This window comes from Cryptomeria japonica, chromosome 5 (assembly GCF_030272615.1).
Source record: "Cryptomeria japonica chromosome 5, Sugi_1.0, whole genome shotgun sequence".
Lineage (NCBI taxonomy): Eukaryota > Viridiplantae > Streptophyta > Pinopsida > Cupressales > Cupressaceae > Cryptomeria > Cryptomeria japonica.
The window spans coordinates 58,883,634-58,906,806 of NC_081409.1; positions in this window are offsets into that span (position 1 = coordinate 58,883,634).

The following is a 23,173-nucleotide window of genomic DNA, read 5'->3' on the forward strand; positions in this document are numbered from 1 at the left end:
GGTTGATGGGAGGTTTACTAAAGTTTATAGCTACCATTTTGTGTTTCTGAATCATTTTAGATATGGGAACAAGTTTTTCATTCCCTTTTATCTGGTTTCTTCCCTTAATGACTATCTGGCTGACCACATTAAGAACCCTAAGTTGAGCCCTTTGGCTCATTAGGGGTTAATCCTTTTAATTTATGAGCATTTGGAAGCTAGGGTTAACGGGGTAAAGGCTAGTCTGGATGATAAAGATGAGGAGTATGTCCTTAGTGATGGTTCAAATGATTCTGAGTCTGATGACAAGGTTGCCGCCTCTAATCTCCTAAGAAGAGGGTTAGAATCCCCAAGATCAAAAATGATATTTTGTCAATGGAGGATACCTTTACTAGCAAGGTGAAGCCCACGGGGAAGGGTAAGAGGATTATTTTATCTAATTCTGATTCTGGGGTTAAGCAACATCCTAAAGTTTCTGAAAACTAGGAATCAGAACCAATGGACTTGGATTCCCAGGACACAGAACAAGCCAGAAATGATGTTCGATATCTTGGGAACTGCTAGAAGTGCCTTGGTTGATATGTATCAATTCCAATGTTGGGAGTTTCATGAAATTAAGACTATGCATCTTAAGAAGAGAACTTCCTCAGCTAAAATGGAAAGGATTGAAGGGGTTGTGGAGAAAGAGGGTCAAGCGAGAACAAAGGAACATGGAAAAGGAAGTGTTCCTAAAAGCAATGAGTGTTCCCTATGGAAAGAAGATGAAAAAAGATTGATGTTGGATTGCCTTTAGAAAAATGGTGAGGCTATAGAGATTTTTAAGTGCAGATATGATGAGAAGATTGGGGAGATTAGCCTAAAAATGTAGAAAATTGAGACTGCCCTTAAGAAGATCATGGAGAACAATGCGACTATGATGAGAGTGTCCACTACCAATATGTCTACTATGGTGGATAGATTGGAGAAAATGCACAATGACAGGAGCTTTGTGGATCTGGAGATGGATGTTGGGGTCTCTAGCTCCAAGGATATCCCTTGCACCACGAGGAGGACTAGACAAAGCACCAAGGCGATGGAGGTTCCTATGCCTCTAGATCTTCTTGACCTCAAGGAAGCTACAAAGACCATGTTAATGCTGGAGAAAGAGGATATTGATAGTCTCCATATTCTCATGTAGCTAAGTGGTTGTTTTTTGTTGCTCTTTTGCCAGTATCTCGCTAGTTTTTTGTTGTCTTTTCCTTTGGCTGTTGTGTTTATGTTGTCCTTCTCTCTTGCAGCCCATTTTGTTTTGTTGTTGTTAGTTCTGGTCTATATACTTTATTGATCTATCTTTGGATATGATGTATGGGATTTCGGGTCCCCTCAAAATATGTTTTTTCTTAATCAAAAATATTATGTGCTCCCTCTTTATTGACATCCATGGAGGAATGTTATTGTTGATAACAAAAATAGGCCACACTAAGTAAATAGATCTCAGCTCTCCAAATCGATTGACACCGTCTGCTACCAATGAAAGCCTGAGATTACAAGGTTCTTCTTTAAAGTGGCCATTTTTCCTCTATGTCTGTAAATGCAAAACCATCCATAGGCATTCGAAGAATGTCATCTTGACTTCTATTGTGTGCATGGTAATCTATAAATTGTGCCAATCTTTTGCACCTAAATAATCATTGCAAACGCAGAATAATGAGAATATAACGAAGAACCTTGCAAGGCACCTTTTTTGTTAGTTGATTTGTTCGATATCTATTGATATGACATTCAGGGAATTCTATTGCAAATTAATGTTGTTTATGATATATAATATGATCATTGGGACATGCTCTAGTGCTTGATACTTCATTCCAATATATTTAATAATGGTAGATGATTCTTGAAATGAGCAAGGTAGAATATTTGATGGTGGTAACAAAATATCACCTATAAATCTAGAACAAAAAAAATAATTTGTTAATATAAAGAATATTAATGGTACATATTTCACCTTTTATTTACTAGTGATGAAATAACAAAAAAAATAGATGAAAAAAGATGGCATATATGACTTACCTTTGTTGGCCATTTGGTGGAATTGATTATGTGTTGCATTGATGCCAACAGTAGTTGTTTGGATGCTTTACCGACACCCTTCTGGTCCCGGTAGGTTGAGTGGTTTCTGGTTAATTTGGATCCGACATGATCCAGTAGGCTCCAGTATAGTTTGGTGATGGAATTGTCTTATTCATGATACTCACGCTCATATTCAGTAAGTTGGTTTTGGTCTTATGATCAGATGCTATCCTATTTGCTTAGAAGCTTGGTTTCTGGTTTCGGCGAGGGTTTCACCAACAAAGATTTTGATGAAGATCTCTGATGAATTTCATAAGTGGTGTTGGTATAGCTTTTGGTGGAGTTTCAGGATGTTGATGGTGATCATGTTCAAGACTTGGCGGATAGAGATCATTGTTGTAGCGTGTGGACCTATACTGGGTCCCGGTTGATCTAGGTTATGGACCAACTTTAATGTAATGTGTGGATTGGACCTCTCGATGTTTTTCTCGGATGTCTTGTGTGTTGGATATTATTTGTTTAGTCTTAGTCCGACATGGTTTGTAATTATGTAATTGGTTTATTATTTGGTGGTCGACCTAATTGTTAATGGTAGAGGATTTGTATATATAGATATAAGATCTCATTGTAGATCATCATGATTATGTTAGAGGTCATGGTCAAGGAATGTAATGTGCGAATAATGTAATATCATTCAGACAAAGGATTTGGTTGATCATTGGAGATTGAATTGGGTTTATGTAAGAGGATTCGGTCCTTTGGTATTAAGCCTAACCAGAACTGTACTTAGGCATAGGAGATTCTATCTTTTGTAGTCCAACACTTCTTCGGATTGTAGTATGGATTTCTATGTAGTCAGTGAGGCTCATTTTGTGATGAGCAGTGCGCTCTAGGCTATTGGCCTTCGTGCAAGTGTAGGCCCCTCAATTGCAATTCACATACTTACTGTAGAAGTATTATCTAACTATGGGTAGGCTTCCCATCGTGTTTTTTCCCTTTACTGGGTTTTCCATGTATAAATCTTGGTGTCATGTGGATGGGTTTTATTTTGTGATTATTGTTTATGCTTAATTGGTTTAACTGCTATTCTAGTATTAATGTTTTGGGTTCCAGTATTAAAGTTTTCATTGCTAATAGTTCTAGTAATCTGTGACAATTGATTCACCCACCCCCTCTCAGTTGTCTTCTGGTTATTTGAACTTTCTAACAACCTTAACATACATGAGATTGTTATGTTGGATAAACTATTCATAACCTTCAAGTTCAACAACAACAATACAATAGAGAGAAGATTTGTTTGGGAGCCTTCGTAAAGGGGCTTGTATTCCTTCTCAAGTACAAGTAAATCATGAACAACATCAAAGTCATCTTGATCATCATTATCAACTACGCTAGTACTAAATGTGTCATGGATCAATGTATTTTTACCATAATCTTCAACTATGTTTTTTGGTGCATGATCATCTTCTTCCATAGGGTCATTATCTTCAACTTCGATATTCACACCTCCATGTTCCTCCACTTGGAAAACCACATTCTTCGAGTCATGGTAGTCCATATCATGTGCCCTAGGGTGCCCCACCTATATAAAAAAGATCAACATAAATAAACCATGATCATGATCTCATTAACAAGTGATTTTTTATGTATATAAATTTTTAAAACGATATAAACATTTAAAAATGCAATCAAAATAAACGCATATAATGAACAACTTACCAATGGATGATAATCATATTTCCCTTTGAATGTGGCCATGTTGCCTATAATGTTTCTCAGTTGCTGTGATTAAAAGTATTCTAGTCTTTAAGCCCTTACAATTTTTGCAGGGACAATAACATTTACCATCACCTTTTCTTTTCAAGCTAGACCACAATCTAGCAATTGTCTCCTTATTTTGTTCTTCATTGATATTATCTGACATGATTTTTCTTCACAGGCAAAAAAATTGGGTTATGAAAAATTCAGTCTATAACCTTCACAAACCAAGCAAAAACGATGTTGTAAGTATGGAAAACATTGTCTACGCGATTTTTTGTATTATTTACTTGAAAACTCTAAAGGTTTTTTTTTTTTTTTTTTTCAGTTTTCAGGTTTTTGTCGGAATTCCGACAAAAGTTGGTTTCATCGGAATTCTGATGAATGTTGAGTAACAGTTAAAAAGAAAAAATTGACACAAATTGCCTCCTAAGATCTAATAAAATGAAAGAAATCCCATAGTTCGTCGAAAACTGCACCCAAATGAGTTAGTGAAAGAGATGTCTCAGGGTGAAGGGTGGTCAACGATATGCCTTAGGATAGGATCAAGGTTTGGGATGGTAAGGATGAAGGATGGAGGATGTAGGGAAGGGAAGTTGGGAGGTATAAGGGATTAATGCCATGGATAGGAGGTATAGGGGATAAAGGATGTGTTGAGGGAAGGAAGGGGTTAAAGGATGTGGGTTAGGATATGATGCAATGAAGGGAAGGTGAGAGATGTTGTGAAGGCATATGCTAAGGATTAAGGGGAATGTTTTCAAGGATGTAGGATGGAAGGATGAAGGATGTTGGGAGATGAAATTGAGAGGGAAGCATAAGGGAGATGGAGGATGGATGGAGGAAGGATGGAAGGAAGTGGAAGAATGAAGACTTAAAGGGTGTAGGGGTGATGAAATGGAAGGTTCTTGAGGAAGGATGGAGGATGGAAAGGAGAATGGAGGATAAAGGATGGAGGGTGGAATCCCTCCTGTGAAGATTTTACCCTTGAATTTCTTTACGAAAATCTAAGGAAAGCAACTGCTATTCCAAGTTTCACTCTTTCATACATCCCTTACCTATCAATTATCATTTTCCATTGAGATACATATTTGCTTGAGGATTATTCAATTACCTCAAACCTTCATCATATAATTCCTGCCTAGACACGACCTGGACATTTCATTGCATCCTCTCTCAAGTAAGAGGTTAAAAGATCCAAAACTACTGCAAAGCTAGGCAACTAAACTAAGATAGCTACTCCAGAAAGCAAAAATTGGGGGTCCCCATTTGCAATGGGGTGATGTGTGAAAATTTCACAATAGTTTGTCAATCAAATAAAAATTTAATACAAAATTCTATTAAAATAGGTGATACATGCCCACACAACAAAATATCCTTCATCCCTCATAGAAATATGGGTTTTACAATCTTCACAACAACTCTCTCCCTTAGTAGCTTGATGAGAACTACTTGTCTTCTATGGTTCTTCTTCCCAAATTCCCCCAACCCCTTCACCTTCTTTTCATCCCCTTTAAATATTAGTCTTGGTGGTTCTCAAAAAAATAGTTGAAATGAGTTGTTATTCACCATTAATCAATTTGCATCCCTTGATTGAAAATTTTTAATTATCATCACGTCGTTCATGATGAGCATACAGTTATACTAAGAGAGGGTTGAATCAGTATAACAACAATCTTTACTTTTTCAAAATTAATACCATAAACATATCAATTGCACAACAATAATAATATAATATGCAACAATTAAACAATACAAATAGAACACGTGATTTACGTGGAAACCCTTGCAAAGAAAACCATAGCTTAATATTTCTTATATAAAAAATCTTCTTAAAACTTCATAGGCACCAACCCATAGGAGAGACCAATCCCCTCAATTCATAGGCACCAACCCCCAACTCCACAAATAGGACAAAAACATGTCAAACTTGCACTATAATGAACACAACTTTTGTAGGGAATGAAATGACACAAAGGTAACAACAACTAAAACAACCTCATTATTGCATATGCGATATAGCACCAGCGAAAACTTACAATCTTGGGATTAATCCACCCAGGAGAGACTACAAGAGAGATGATGACACCTCTATGACTAATAGTTACTAACCCACAACTACATTCTCTCATAGAACCATCAACCTTGAATCCACACTAAGAAACACTTCACAATACTCGCAACACACCTAGAAAATCAACACTAATGAAGAATTTCTAGGAGCCAATACTCCTTGCGTAGATAATGACATTGTTTATTTCTAAGACAAGGAGTAGAAAAAGGGCATCATCACCTCTAGTCCAGTCAATGGGACCCAAGATGATCCTAAAACACAAAGGCCAACCTACACAAGAGGCTTCCAAACAAGGGCTTAACCAATAGGGTGAATGCTTGAGGGTTAATGCCCAGCAACCTTAAAGAAAGATAATGCCACTAAGGACTCATCAATGATTGAGGTTGAACAATGAGCATTACCCCTTTCACAAAGTTAGCAAAGGCCTTAAGATGAAGGCCCAATGCACAAGGCCTGATATATTTAAAGATTATTTTACAATTAAACAACTCTATGAGATTCAAGGATAGGGTATAACTCCTAAAAAAAGTTCATTTTAAGCCCAAAATGAAATTTCCCACATTCATTTATACCCAAATTGAAATTTTCCTAAGTTAATTTTATCATTTACACCGGAAAAGCATAAAAGCATACCCAAAGTACAATTAAGCTCAACCCTAATGTGAAGACACATATAAACAAGAAACCACTGTCACTGTCATTTACATTAAACCAATTATAATCCATCTCACTATGAGAAGTGCAAGGCTCATTATTACAATTAAAACTTAGGACCCAAATGTCCTTCAAATTACAATTACATTGAATGATTAAAGAATAATACATAAATTAACTATTACTAAGGTAATACCATCTTCAATCTTCATCAATGATCCTCCAATCCCCAATCATCATTTCCAAGACACCCAAGATAATGGAATAAAAAATATCCACTCTCACCATACTAGAATATGGTCATACAAGCTATAAACACACTCACATGAAATACATAGAGAGAGCTTACACACACCATACACAAAGTATACACTCTCATACACATCATACAAAGTACATGCAAGTAACATCAAGATAGCACAAGATTCCTCAATAGGCATAGACACTAATGGCACAAAACCAAGCACTCTCATTGGACACATTCAAAAATGGAGGAATCCAACCATCACAATTGAGCATGATCACCAATGGACATGATAGAACACTCACATTGGACACATTCACTAATGAAGGAAAATTACAACATCATTGGGCATGATCACTAATGATACAAAATAGTAAAAGCAACTCAAGGATGTAGTGTTGTAAGGTGTGCACCCTTGGTCTCCTTGTGGTGTGCAGTGTAGTGCTTGGATTTGAAACATGGCTTAACTTCCTCTTGTGGATTCATTAAATCTTGTGGTTTTATCAGACATTAACGAGCTGATCTTTTGGTGCAGCAATAACCATGTTCCTACAAGTGATATTAGAGCCTAGGTCATGGGGTTCAAACCCCTCACTTGCATTTTGGGGGGGGGTGTGTTGTTGTAAGGTGTGTGCCCTTGGTCTCCTTGTGTTGTGTAGTGCAGTGCTTGAGTTTGTGACATGTCTTAACTACCTCTCATGGATTCATTAAATATTGTGATTCTATTAGGCATTAATGGGTTGATATTTTGGTGCAATGGCAACCATTTTTCTACATATAGGACTAATACTAGAGAGGGAGTATGGAGTGTAATGTATGCTCAAAGGGATGGCATCATACCTAGCCAAGTATTCCTCTCATATAGATGAAGAGACTTTATCTTACAAGTCCCACACTCCATGATTGAACATGTCTTCCACTAATCATCCTTAGTCTTTACGAGCACTAAAGGCATAAGGGTAGGCATTCCATTATCTTAGTTAATCAATTACCCATGTTTCATTAGTTTTCACTTGATTAGAAATCACTCACACTATGTGCTGCATATTTGGTGTAAGTATGTTGTCATTGATGTCAACCTATGGTATTCTACATGATTTTATATACTACCTTGATGAAGAGCTATGTTGAAGAGCTATAAAGATATCTTGATACACAACCTATGGTATTCTACATGCATTTGTATCTTGACCTTGAAGAAGAGATATGTTGAAGAACTATAATGATATCTTGGTAAATTTTCCTATGTTAACAGAGTAATAACAATCTATGTTCCTATGAATGGTTGCCTAAGAAAAGACAATATGCCTTCACACTCCTCCATATCATATCGTTTTTCCTTGTAGTTGTGGATTTATACTCATAAAGATAGCAATAATTTTATGTTCAAGTTTCCTTTGATCTAGTGCACTATTGGTGATTTTATTAATAACAATGTGTTGTCTACATCCTAGGAACTTGGAATGATTGACCAACATCATTGTTCTTATGTGTGTGCTTGCATGTAATAATTTGATATTGCAAAAGAAGTGTAAAGGGATATTTGGAAAGGGTGACAATGTACACTTCTTGATTTGCATTATGATACTTGCCTCTCTTTGATATCGCAAGATGACAAAAACTACTTTGCAGTTACTAAGCCAGCAGTGTATGTTTTTAGTATTTTCACCATGGACCTGGGTGTTTGCACTAGCTTTGGAGGTTCTGAAAAGACATCCTTGGGGAAAGTTAAACCCTAAAATAAATCGCAACATGTATTTCTCCCAACATATGTGTTTTTGTGGTCGACTAGTAAAGCACTACATGTTTCATTTGCAGTTGACCTAATTGATGTTTGGGAAACTTGTGGAGGGTATATCAAGTGGCTGACTAGTAAAACACTACATGTTTCATCTACATGCTACCTTGAGTTGGACCTAATTGATTTTTGTAAAGCATATAAATAGAAGATCAAGCTTGTTGAAAAATTTCATGAAGTATGGATGTTATATGAAAAGTGGAAAAGAGAAAATATTGAGGAATAGTACTGTAGTATGAGATAAATCATCAAATCTTCTAAATATGTTGTTCTAAGGTTGTGGCTTCTTTTGGAAAAATGTTGTAAGTTGTAGGGAGTACTCAACTTCTTTTGGTTGTAGATATAAACTAAGTTTCAGGGAGCTGCAACTTCCTTTGGGTTGTAGCCCATAAAAATTAATGCAATCTCATTTTTATTTGTGAGGATGGATTTGGACAGTAAATCCAAGTATCTTGCTCACCATGCTTTTCCTCTTGTAGTGTTTTCCACGTAAATTTATTGTCCTCATGTGCAGTTATGTATTATTCTTTCTTCTTTCATTTGTTGTGAAGATGCAACAAGAACAAAAGTTGAAGTACTCTAAATCTACTTTCTAAACTACTAATTTGTTTTGAAAATGGTGGAGATTAATGGTTTCAAAAAGGGGCATCACATTTATTACTCCTGTTTTTATCAGAAAAACATAACATAGCATGAAATGTGGTGCCCCTGAAATATTAAATTTTGTTAGAATTTTGCAAATCGCTATGGTGAGAAAGTAGCTAACACATTGAAGTTTATGTTGATTTTTTTGGCTAATTTTTTTATGAAAATATGAATTTTTACAAATTTTTGAAGAGGAAACATCTAGAAAAATAGAAATTTGAGCATGCTCCCCAAAAACAATTGTGAAAACTAATCAAAAATAAATTTTTCTTTTTCTTTTTTTAAATTGTGTAGAATGGAGTCTAGTTTCTAAAAAGGTAATTTGTTTCAAATTCAATAAACGAGTAAAAGTCTATGCCCAAAATACGACATGTTGGTTTTTGACAAAAAACAGACACACTAACAAAATAAATTAGAGATGAAGACCTAAACATAATCAAAATTTGAAAAGAATTATTTGGATATATAGCTAAAAGAGAGCTTAATGATTGTATGGTGTTTATTTTTTTTTGCATTGAAACACATGGAAACCTAATGGAGAGCATGAACAAAAAAGTTAGAAAATTTTTAATGTTTGCTGAAAAACATGTCTCGGGCTTGAGAAGGACGTTCAAGAATTTGGATTGGATGCCCAAGGAAAATCCAAGCCTAAGGCTTAGTGTTTTCCAAGGCAAACAGTTCGGCGCATGCCAAATATAAAAAATGTGAATAATGCATTTAATGTGTGCCTTATTTGGTGTGCGCCAAATATGACGCACACCAAATGCTTTGTGTAGAAAATTTTTCACAATCCCTCTTCTCTATCTCTCTCTCTTTCTCTGTCACACACACACATCATCATCATGTCCTTCCCTCACACCCCTTCTCTCTCTCTCTCTCTCTACACACACACACACACACACGTACAAACAAACATACATACATACATATATACATATACATATACATATATATATATACGTACGTATATATATGTGTGTGTCTATATATATATGTATGTATGTATATGCATTATACATACATACATACATACATACATACATACTTACATACATACATATATATATATACATATACATATACATATACATATACATATACATATATATACATATATACATATACACACACATATATATACACACACACACACATATATCTACACATATATATATATATTTATGTACACACACACACATATATTTATGTATGTATATATATTTGTATGTAAACATACATACATACATACATACATACCTCTCAGACATAGATATCATCTCCCTCTCTCTCTCTCTCTCTCTCTATTTTTCTACTATCCCTCTCTCTTCTTTGACATTTATTTTAATGTTAAAAAAATTAATATAGACAATTTGGTGTGCACCAAATTTGGCGCTTTCCAAATTGAATGCACGTGAAAAATGGTAGAAAGGAACATTTGGCCCATGATTCAAGCCCACATTCCCTAGTTTTGTCTACTATTTGCTTTGATCACAAAAAATTAATGCCTTTTCATGTTGTTGACTTATCAAAGAAGCATATTTAGCATATTTTATCACCAATTCACCACCTTTTTGTTGGTTGGACAATGTAAAAGACAAAAATTTGAAGTTCTTGGAGTGATTTTTATTATATATGAGGTAATTTTCTCATGTTTTTATAATTGAAATGTTCATTATGAATTTTTTTGTTGTTATTTCACAATATACAATAACTGCATCAATAAGAGAATAATCTAATTAGTGAATATGTCAATAAGACCACCTTCATCACATATTTCTAGTTATGTCATAACTTCAACAATCTAAGCGTTCATAACTTAATTCCATATGTTGCTATTGGTTTGTCAGTTGTCTATAAGCTTGTTTCCATCGACATGATGATAAATCCAACTTTTGACTTCCATAATCAAAAGCAACAACCAAAATGTGGTCTGCAATATAATGTAAAATTCAAAACAAAAAAATAGCTTACATAAAGAAATGTATGCACCAACCATCAACTCAAAATTGGAATGATGACAAATACATGATAATAAGTACTCAGCATTGAAATTAATATTAAATGATAAATGCATGGCAATAAGTACTTAAAAATGGACTTAATATTATATGCAACATCTTTTTCTATTCAATATTATCTTATTTTTTCATCGTTAGAGTTTAGTATCTTTATTGTTAGGACTTTCCCAATGAAGTTATGAGTGTCCTAAATTTATTACGAGTGTCCTACATTCATCACAACAACCCTAACTTTATTGGGACTGTCCTAGAACTTCATTAGGATTTTCATAACTTTATTATGGCAGTCCTAATGAAAGTAGGAGAGTCATACATTAATTCAAATTGTCATAACTTCATTATGGAAGTCATAATGAATGTAGAACAATCATAAATTCATTGGGAATGCCCTTCCTACTCTCTCTCTCTCTCTGAACAAACTTCATTGTCTTATTTGTACATGTACATTTAGAAATCACCATAATGTCAAGGAAAAGATGACAAAAGATAACACAGGAAGAGCGTGAAGGTAAGAATGTAAAGACAAGAGACAATATGAGGCAACTTCATGAATCAATGAAACTGAACACCATAGAAGAAGACATGCCAATTCAAGAGGAACATGAAACCTTTCCCCAATATAAGAGAGATATGAAATTGGAAAAAAAAAGAGAACAAATGCAAAACCTCTATACAAAGAGACAATTGATGCTTGAGGTTGAGAGCACATCATTTAGCACATCTCATGTTCAAGGAACACCATCTCTCACATCTCAAGTTGAAGGCACACCATCTCTCACATCTCAAGTTGAAGTCACACCATATATTACATATCAAGTTGAAGGTACACCATCTCTCACATTTCAAATTGAAGGCACACCTTCTACAACATGTCACATCTCAATTTCAAGGTACACCATCATTTTCATCTTTGGTTGAAGGTATGTCATCTATCCCTAATGTTTTTCACATTCCTAATATTAAGGCAACTCAAATTTTGAGAACACCTCCTAAAATATTGCATAGAAAGCCTAAGTATTTGATTTATATTGATTCTAATATTTTGCAACCAATGGTTGATAAGATTCCAAAGCGCACTTGTTAAAGATATGCTAAACAAATTTGGAGATTGTATCTTGAGAAGTTAAATGAGACTAGAAGATGTCAAATATTTGTTGAAATAATGAGAAAGATGAAATTTACACCCATCATGAAGATTCTTGGGCTAAGAGCATTAGATGGTTCAAGTGAGAAATCAATTGTGAAGAATCTGATGAGTGCATATGAGAGTGTGGATTCTACATCACGCAATAAAGATAGCAATGTCACATGACATGTACATTAACAATAGTAAGCACTCAAAACAACAAAATCTTGGCTCATTAGAAAGACAAGTAAAGAAATGAAAATAAGTATAAAATCTCTAATGAGAGTTGTGGGAAAGCATGAATGAGTTGAGGATCCAAATGACAAAGAATTATGGGCATTCTTTGGTAGACTGCCATGAAAAGATAAAGGATTTGTTGAAGCATTGAGATCCCTAATTGAATAATTTTGGAAGAGTAACACAGGCCTCTCTCCCAATCAAAGAGATGTTGTAAGGAGGAGAATTGGTAGTCAAATCTGTGATTCGCATTCGAAGCATTTTTTGGATATGACTCAAACGTAATTTTTTGTCAAGTTTCTAGAGATGTATCCTCAAATTAAAATTAATCGATTTTTTGAAATGGTAAAGGCTTTTTATGTCAAAATAAATCACACACACACAACTTGTTGTTGTTGAGTACATATTGAATTTTCTAATCATTATGATGTTTATCAACATATATGTGTAGATTTGCATACTAACAATATTTTGTAGGAATGTAACATAAAGGCTCCACCTAGATCTTCAAGGGGTTTCATATCTACCATTTTATGTGAAAGAGTTGATGGTCAACAATTTTATAATAAAGTATTCTTGGATTGCACATGTGTTCATTATGGTGACTAGAAAATTTTTCCAATGTGTGAACATATGGAGAGTACACATGTTATTGGGAACGAACTAGTGGAATTTGGAAAATATAAGATAGTGGCCTATAGTTTAAAAGATGGAAAAGAATTAAAAAGCTGTGAATTTGTCACTAAAAAGATTCCAGTGTATCAATTTATGGGAATTTTTCGTGAGAATATATTGTATGAGTATGTAAGGTATACCCATATTGCTTGATGGTTGGACACGCAATTTAAGCTATGCAAGGACATGTTTCCACTTGATATCATCATTTCAATTCTTGACTTTGAAAAGATCTACATACTAAAGCCACAAGATGAGGTGCAATCCAAGTATTACAACCCCACATAAGTTGTTATATTTGTTCATATAGCCTTCATTCATGCTGGTGATAGTATAGATGGCAAAAGGAAGATATTGAGGTAGTATCATTTATATATCAGTAATTATTACACACATTCTATAGATTTTGTGCAAGGTTGGATTCAGATGTTCTACTGTAATTTGTCTATTAGGGGTATTTCATTTTGTTTGCATATCATATGGTGATGTAAGAGTTTGTCAAAAATAACCAAGATCTAGAGAACAATGAATAGCACAAACAAGAGATATAATAGATTGATAAGAACAAATTATATTATCATTAAGATGCAAAATATGATCAACTAGATAAAACATACAATGAACATGAGCCTACTTATAAAGGCAAGGCCATATGGATATGTGAGTACACGATCATGACATGTGGCCTAATGAGAAAAAAGGGTAGGTAGGGGTAGGTAGGAGAAATAATAAAATATTCCACAAGAGGTGGATCACCCACTGAAGGTGGAACATAATAACAAGAATGTAATGTTGGTGAAAGAGGGTGATGAATAAATCAAGAGGAAATATGTTCTCTCCTCAAGAGAAGGAGTGAAAGTTTCACAAAAGATTCTCCTTAACCTTTTCATGCACATTACATTTAAAAGGGGGGAGGGGATTTAATAGATCCAATCTCAATAGGAAGAGATTGAATGCTAAGTGAATTGACAATGGATTTGGAAAGTAAAAGTAACCCCTCTTTTAGAATGTAAAAGGTTGAATTATGCGATTTAAGACTAAGTGTAAAAGAGACAAAGAAATGACTATAACTTGAGATAGGAATGCAAGATGAAGTTGTGCACTTGGAATTGGTAGTAAAATGTCGAGACGAAGCTTCCCTGCAAATTTGAGCAAAATTTGTCAGGACCGTGTTGAAAGTGCACATGGTCCTCGGAAAAATTCGCACGTCAAAAAGGATTTTTCCACCTCTGAGAATGGAATCCAAATCTGCAAATGGTTTAATCCCTTGTGATGTGGAAGAAAAGAGAGGAAATGTTGTTGGGATTGGGGGTTTGCCTTCAGGCCAAACCTCAGTTTTGAAATGACTATAACTTAAGATAGGAATGTAGGATGAAGTTGTGCACTTGGAATTGGCAATAAAATATCGAGACGAAACTCCTGTGCAAATTTGAGCAAAAGTAGTCAGTACTATGTTGAAAGTGCACACAGTCTTCCAAAAAATCCGTGCGCTGAAAGGGTTTTTCCACCTCTGAGAATGGAATCCAAATCTGCAAATACAGTTGCGCACCTACAACCTACACACATGAAAGAGAGCAAATATTGTTGGGATTTGGGATTTGACTTCAGTTCAAACCCCGGTTTTGGAATTAACCAAATGATGAAAAGTACTTGCAAGTAATGAAAGTAAATGACTAAAATGGAATTCACCTCAAGATAGGATGCAATTGAAATGTTGAAAGAGTTATTTGAAAGGATATGTAGAATTGTATGTCACAAGGGATCTCCTCTTCAATGGTTTAATCCTTGACTTGAATGCAACACCTAGCCTTGAAAGGAGACTTGAGAATGCTCAATGCTTGAAAGGAATGCTTGAATGCTTGAATGATGATAATTCTTGTTCACCTTACTTTCACTTATCAAACTTATGAAAATAGGAAGTGAAAATGTGTCTTATATACTCATCAATTAGGGTTAATTGACTGATTTTTCATCATAGGCCGACGTAGGAAAACTTTTCCTGCTTTCCAAATGCAAAGTCCAATGAAGGACAAATGTAGAGGGGACCCAAAATAGGGCAAGGATAAGGGTGCCATGCCCCTGTCTTTCCCTAATTTAGGACATGAAGCGGCATAGGAGAGTGTAGTGTGAAAGGAGATGCAAGCTTCAGATAGTGTGAGCATGTTTCAGGTCTCCAGTTAGGCTTAGGGATTCGATTCGCCAATGTGAAGACCCAAATGTTGTTGAAAATTGCAAGGTCGCAATTTTATGATGCTACATTTAGCCCCCACTTTAGCGGGAGTATAAGTGTATGCCAATACTACCGGCAAAGTACAAGGAAACAAGATTAAAAGATCAAGAGAGAGAAGATCAAGTAAAAGGGAAGATCAAGAGAGAGAACCATGATTGCAAGTAGAAAGGCTCCCCTCACCATGATTCATGAAAGATAGGGATACCAAAAATTACAAAGCAAAGACAAGTTCACTAAGTAACTTTGAGTATCAAGAAAAAAATATGAACAGAGTGTATGCCCCCACATTAAAGGATCACACAGGCCTTATCGGGAGCGATTTATTTAAGGTAGGATACACCTAGGGGAGAGAGAGAGAGAGAGAGAGAGAGAGAGAGAGAGAGAGAATTATCGCAAGGATTTAACCCCCCAATCAAGGAATAAGCCCAAGGATAATGAACACAAAACATAAAAGATGAGGTAGTTTTGCTTTCCTCGAGGTCAGTATGTTGTATGATAACTCATGTATATCATATGTATATATGTGCATAGAATAATCATCATTCCCCAAAGGAAGGAAACTACCTTGGAAGAAAGGGAATAGAAGATGAATTTTTGAGTCAACATGAAAGAGACCAAAAGAGATCTCAATGCTTTGGATCATCCTCAAGTAGATATTACTAAGGAACATAGAAGAACATGGATACACATAGAAGAATAATCACAAAAGAGCAAGAAAATAGAGAGGTAGAGGATCTACGGTGCTAATGTAGCTAGGCTATCACATCATCCACCTCTCAATCTTGTTGATCACTATTTCAGGAAGGCAGGAAACATGCCAGAGGAGCAAGATCAAGCACAACAGATAGAGCTATCACAATATCCAAACAAGGACTATGCTCATGTGCTAAGTCACTTTGTTCATTTCTAGGAGCTAGGATTAAAGCTTTTGAAAATTTTGCAGATAAATGTTTGTCCACATCAACATATTCATAGTTGCTATCAGAAGCATTAGGAGTTGTCTTGCCATCATGAATAACATTTTCACCTATTTCTTCATCAAGATTTATAGAAAGAGGAGCGCAAACATGAATAGGAGTAAAACCATCACACATTTTTTGCAACTTATGGTTTAGAGATGTATGTTCAACATCTTGCTTAGGAGAAAAGGGAATCATGTCAACTGTTGGAGTTTTGGGAGATTGGACGTTTTGAGGAACAACTTCACGAGCTCGAGAACGACGCTTTCGTTAGTGTTCTCTGGCACAATGATTCCATCGAGTCCTAGTGGAAGATTGAGAAGGAGGAGGAATATTTGTTGAAGGAGGAATATTCTCATCTCTAATAGTTGAAGGTTTAGGTTGAGGTCTTTTAGGTTGAACAAGAGGAGAGGCAAGCCTCTTCTCTCTATAAGATTAAGGAGGTGAAATTGGACCATATAAAGGAGGAATGTTTGGTGTAAGAAGGAGACTAGGTCCATCATGAGGAGGAAGTACAGGTCTAACCTTAGGAGGAATATTTTTATTCTTTTTAGGAGAAGGCATAGTTTCATCCATTGGAATAGGTTGGGAGTCTTCCTTAGGTGGAAGATTAGTTCTATCCATCAAGGGAAGAACATAATCTTCAAAAAGGATGGAAATGTCAATTGTTGGAGTTCTATGTTGGCTCAAGGATAGTATCATATCTTTCTTCCACTTTTTATAATATTGAAAGAGAGCATCGCTTCTCGGTGGAAGAGATTGGAATTGTTTAGGCCAAAAGAAATCAATAGGAACACCTGGGCTTCTTTCGACTGGTTGAAATAAGTTATGGTTAACAGTTATGATTTCTCCATTGTGGGTAAATTTCAAACACTTATGGATTGGAGAAGCAATGTCCTTCATGGAAAATATCCAAGGATATCCCAACTTCACATGGAATTCTTAGAGGAAGGAATAATAACAAAGTTGACATCCATAGATTTAGTGTGAACCTCAATAGGAAGTGTGATAGAACCAATGATAGGACAACAAAATCCATCAAATAGCTTAAAAACCACATTAGTGTCATCATAGATTAGTTTATACAAACGTAAATTGAAAAGATACTCCTCAGTGATGACATTAACTATGCAAGATGGATCTATAAGCACACCACAAGGCATGTCTTTAATATTTGTAACTATGTATAGAGGTCCATCAGGTGCTCTAATGGTCTCACTAGGGTCAAATGTGATACATAAATTCTTAGGTTTTCTTTGTTTCTCTATCATATTCACCAAATTTTGAACCGTGGTAGGCACATCAGAAGGAGAGAAAGAGGTATGTTCAGTCACAATCATGTTAGAGGTATGAGAAGGTAAAGGATTAGTAACAATCTTAAGATTTTGATGAGGAGGGGGTACTGATTTGTTTCCCTTATCATTCACACCTACCATAGATATAGTATTATTATTAATCAAATCTTGAATCTTACTTTTCAATGCAAAACATTTCTTAGTGTCATGACCTAGTTGACGATGAAATTGACAAAAAGAATTATTATCAAAGTAGGGTGAGGCTTCCTTAGAAGGGTCAACTGGTTTTACTGGAGAAAGTTTAATAACATTTCTTTGTAACAATTGCGACATAATGCTATGTAAAGATTCATTCAAAGGAGTAAATTGTCTTTCTACTTTAAAATTTTTAGAAATAGGAGGCACACCTTTTGTAGAATTTACATTGTTGTTGTTGATGTTTTCATTGAATTTAATGGATCCTTTGCTTGGTTTGAACTTCACAAACTATTGTTGAGCACTATCAGCCTTATCACTCAGAGCCACAGGAGTGGATTGCTCTAGTTGACTCACAGTTAGTTGATAATTGTGAAGTGTTGCGCACAACTGCAGAAAGGAAGTAAACTCAGAAAGGAGAAGTTTGTCTCTAATATCTTTTTGCAAATTAGAAATGAAAATTATTTTAATATCATTATCAGGAACTTGAAAAGAAATTCGAGAACACAAATGCTTATATTTACCAATGAAATCAGTCACTTTTTCTTTAAAACCTTTTTTACAATGCATTAAATCAGTCAAAGTGATTTTAGGACCTATGTTGTTTTGAAATTGTTGAATAAAAGTATTTGCTAATTGTTGAAAAGAAGTAATAGAATAGGAAGGAAAAGAGAAATACCATTGTAAAGCCTTATCTCTCAATGTTCTAGTAAACAATTTTGCAAGCAATCTAAATGATCATAAGCAAAGTCAGTACACAAAGTTTGGAATATCTTGACATGTGGAAAAGGATAATTTTTCCATTATAGAGTTCCAATTGAGGGACTTCAACATGTTTAGGAGGGATGACTCTAACAATATTAAGAGAAAGTGGGCTGGCAACATCGAACGTGGGCACAATAAACTTGAATTGACTCATAGAAGAGATTTGTTGTTGCAATGATGACACAGTTTGAGAAAGATTATTATTGGTTGTTTCGATTAAATAATTTATATTAGACATGTTTGATTGAGAATGTGGTGTGATGTTGTTGAAAGAAGGCATTGATTGAGAATAAGGTGGAGGAAAACTATGGTAAGTAGCATAGGAGATGATTGAGTAGGGAATGGGACACTAAAAGGGGGAATAGAATGATTGGATGAATTTCCCCCTTGCGTCACATTGATTGGGTGAGAGACAAGGGGAATAGTTATTGAAGGAATGGGTAAGGATGAAGGGCTTATTGAAGAACAGGGATTGCCCCCATGACTAATGGTTGTAGGTATGACATGTTGAGTTGATGTAGCCATGATGTGTGAAGTGAAAGTAGGAATGCTAGCCATCGGAGTGGTCAAAGGAATAGAATGGTTGATTTGTGTAGAAGGTTGTGAATAACCCAAGTTCTCAGCCCAACTCTTTATATTCATGACATTAGAATCAACAATATGACCAATGCCACACAATATATCAATTCCATTCTTATCACTTTGAATCATACGCTTTAGGCCTTCAATTAATGGATGAGCCTCACTATTAGGGTATTCTTGGGACATCCATTGTTGAAAGTTGTCAAATTGATTATCCAATTTTGAAAGTTGATCAATAGATACTCTAGTCAAAGCTTCTTCTTCATCATTGGAATCATCAATTGGATAAATAGAGATGTTATTAGGATGGGAGTAATTAGCATTATCCCCATTGAAGAAGTCACCCAAATTAGGCCCCATCTCCTCGGTAATTAAATCTTGGGAAGACTTAATTCTAATGCTTCATCTAACAGGGATAGTGTAGGTAGGACTAATAATGGTAAAACTCATGCACTAGAGGGAAAATTTGGATTTTGAATTTTGAATTTTAAGAACAAAGTTTGTAAAATTGAATAATACAAAATTTAAGGAAATTATGATTACAGAATTTGAACTTTGTTGAAAGGAGAATTGACACAATTTCCAAAAGAATCTAAGAAGTTGAGATTTAAAATTAGGGCCAATTGAAAACCACTTAATTTCAAAATTAAATTTGTCAAAATTTGAATTTTTAAATTCTGGGCAAATTAGAATTAACCACTTAATTTTAATTTTTTCCTTGAAAGTTATGATATTGAAATTGGGAAATATTTTTGATTCTAGAGAGAGCAAAATTTGAGAAAATCAGCCAATTTTTTGGATTTAAGCAATTAAATAGAGTCATAATAGTCTCCCGAAATTTTGGGAAAAAAGCTAGGGATCGTGTTGAAAGTGCACACAGTCCTCCCAACTTTTTCGGAATTTTTCAAGGATGAAAGTTATGATGATTTTAAAGATGACCCCAAAAAATCATTGATTCTACAAAGTTTAGATAGGCAGAATTAAGGTTTGAATGTGAAAATAGGACCCTATTAGGGTTTTGAAAAAGACAATAAATTGAATTGAAAATTTGAAAAAGGTCAAACCTAATGGATAGGGCCACCTTGAAGAATGTTTAGAAAACTGAAATTGATTGAACTTTGCACAAAATCCAATTAATTTTGAAAATTAGGGTTTTAGGACCTAACCACTGAATTTTAAAATTTTGAATTTTGGAAAAAGGGAGGGAAATTGAAAATTTGAATTTTAAACAAGAAGATAAATCTAAAAAATAGTCCTAAATCTGAAAATTAAATGAGAGTTCAATTTTTACACAAGTTCAAGTTGATTTTTGAAAATTAGGGTTTTGACAACTATCCACTTAAATTTGTAAATTTGAATTTGCAAATTGAACAAGACAATGATGAAATTGAATTTTTCAAGAAAATAAATTTTCAGATCTAAAACAATATATACCAATTTTTTACAAGACACAAGCTCAATTCCATTTTTTTGAAAACTAGGGTTTTGATTGAATTAACCACTAAGTTTTACAAATTTGCAGGAGAATTAAACTTGTAAATGAAAATTATGCAATGATTTGTAATGTCAAGCATGTAAGACGTCGAGTTCATCAAAATTTAATGGTTGTGAAAGAGGGTGATGAAGAAATCAAGAGGAAATCTTTTCTCTCCTCAAGAGGAGTGAAAGTTTCAAAAAAGATTCTCCTTAACCTTTTCACGCACATTACATTTAAAAGAGGGGGGAGAATTCACTAGATCCAATATCAATAGGAAGAGATTGAATTCTAAGTGAATTGACAATGGATTTGGAAACTAAAAGTAACCCCTCTTTTAGAATGTAAAAGGTTGAACTATGTGATTTAATACTAAGTGTAAAAGAGACAAAGAAATGACTATAACTTGAGATAGGAATGCAGGATGAAGTTGTGCACTTGGAATTGGAAATAAAATATTGAGATGAAACTCCTGTGCAAATTTGAGCAAAAGTAGTCAGTACTGTGTTGAAAGTGCACACAGTCTTCCAAAAAATCCGTGCACTGAAAGGGTTTTTCCACCTCTGAGAATGGAATCCAAATCTGCAAATACAGTTGCACACCTACAACCTATTTGGGATTTGACTTCAGTTCAAACCCCGATTTTGGAATTAATCAAATGATGAAAAGTACTTGCAAGTAATGAAAGTAAATGACTGAAATGGAATTAAGCTCAAGATAGGATGCAATTGAAATGTTGAAAGATTTGTTTGAAAGGATATGTAGAATTGTATGTCACAAGAGATCTCCTCTTCAATGGTTGAATCCTTGACTTGAATGCAAAACCTAGCCTTGAAAGGAGACTTGAGAATGCTCAATTCTTGAAAGGAATGCTTGAATGCTTGAATGTTGAAATGCTCAAATGATTCAATGATGATAATGCTTGTTCACCTTAATTTCTCTTATAAAACTTATACAAATAGGAAGGGAAAATTTATCTTATATACTCATCAATTAGGGTTAATTGACGGATTTTTTGTCATAGGCCAACATAGGGAAACTTTTCCCGCTTTCCAAATTCAAATCCCAATGAATGATAAATGGAGAGGGGGACCAAAATAGGGCAAGGATAGGACCACCATGCCCCTATCCTAGGGGATAGGGGCACCACACCCCTGTCTTTCCCTAATTAAGGATAGGAAGCTGCATAGGAGAGCGTGGGGTGAGAGGAGATGCAAGCTTCAGGAAACGCGAGCATGTCTTGGGTCTCTAGTCAAGCTTAGGGATTTGATTCGCCAATGTGCAAGGTCAGAAATTTATGACACTACAAAGATAAGACCAAAAAAGGTAGAATTTATCCTACAAGCAACTTCCCTATGTGCACACTTCCCTAAGTGTCTCATAGCCAAACTACTATGAAATACATTATCATAAGTCAACTTAAGTAAAGTGTAATTATGATATATAATTTACACCATTAGGTCAAATAATTGTGCATCATAATTCAAGAACTCTCAGATGTTTTATTGGTTGAGCAAAATGCATAAGATCAGTGGTGTTCAACATATATGGAATTTTTATGAGGTTGGGCATGGAAAGGGGGAGCATGATGGTGCAGGAGCATGTATCAAAAGATCCTTATCATGAGAAGAGTTAAAGTACAAAGATAAAGAAAAGTTGACAGATTCAAAAACTATTGTTGAGTACCGTGTAATGCTACAATTGGTCCAGGTAATCAAGGTGAGTCTACATTGTGTAGATTTTTCTGGTTGATAGATGATACTAACATTGCAAAATACAAGGATTGTTGTACATTGACAAGATCGAGTGAGCTACACTATTTTAGAAGCTCTAATGCAAGTTCATGGAGTATACATACATGACATATGGTGTTCTTTTGTTTGTCAAGTCCAGATTAATCATGAAATGAGCGTGAGTCAAAGGAGTGGGTCGATGAATGGTGTACAAGAAATATGAGCCCACTTGAGACATATTGACTCCTAATAGAATTACAACTCACATAGATGGAGAAAACATTGAATACCCTACAGGATCAATGGTTGTTACTAGTACATGGCTTAGGAGGTACAAAGTAAAGAAATTTAACTTGTGGTTGTTTGAGGACTTTGAGACACATAGAAAGACTCTTTATTATTTGAACTTGTAGTGTCATTAAATTGTGACCCTTGCCATTTGTGACCACATTAGGGTCTTCACGTTTGTGATTCAAATCCCTAATCCTGATCGAAGACCCAAGAATTTCTCCACCCTCGAAAACTGCCTTGTTATGCCCTCTGCACTGCCTGAACCTACTTCATGTCCTAAGACAAGGGTAGGATAGGGGTGTGGTTCCCTTGTCCTTTCCATATTTTGGGCCCCCCTTGGTCCTATCTCTTTATTGGACTTTGCATTGAGCAGGAAAAACCTTCCCTATGTCGGC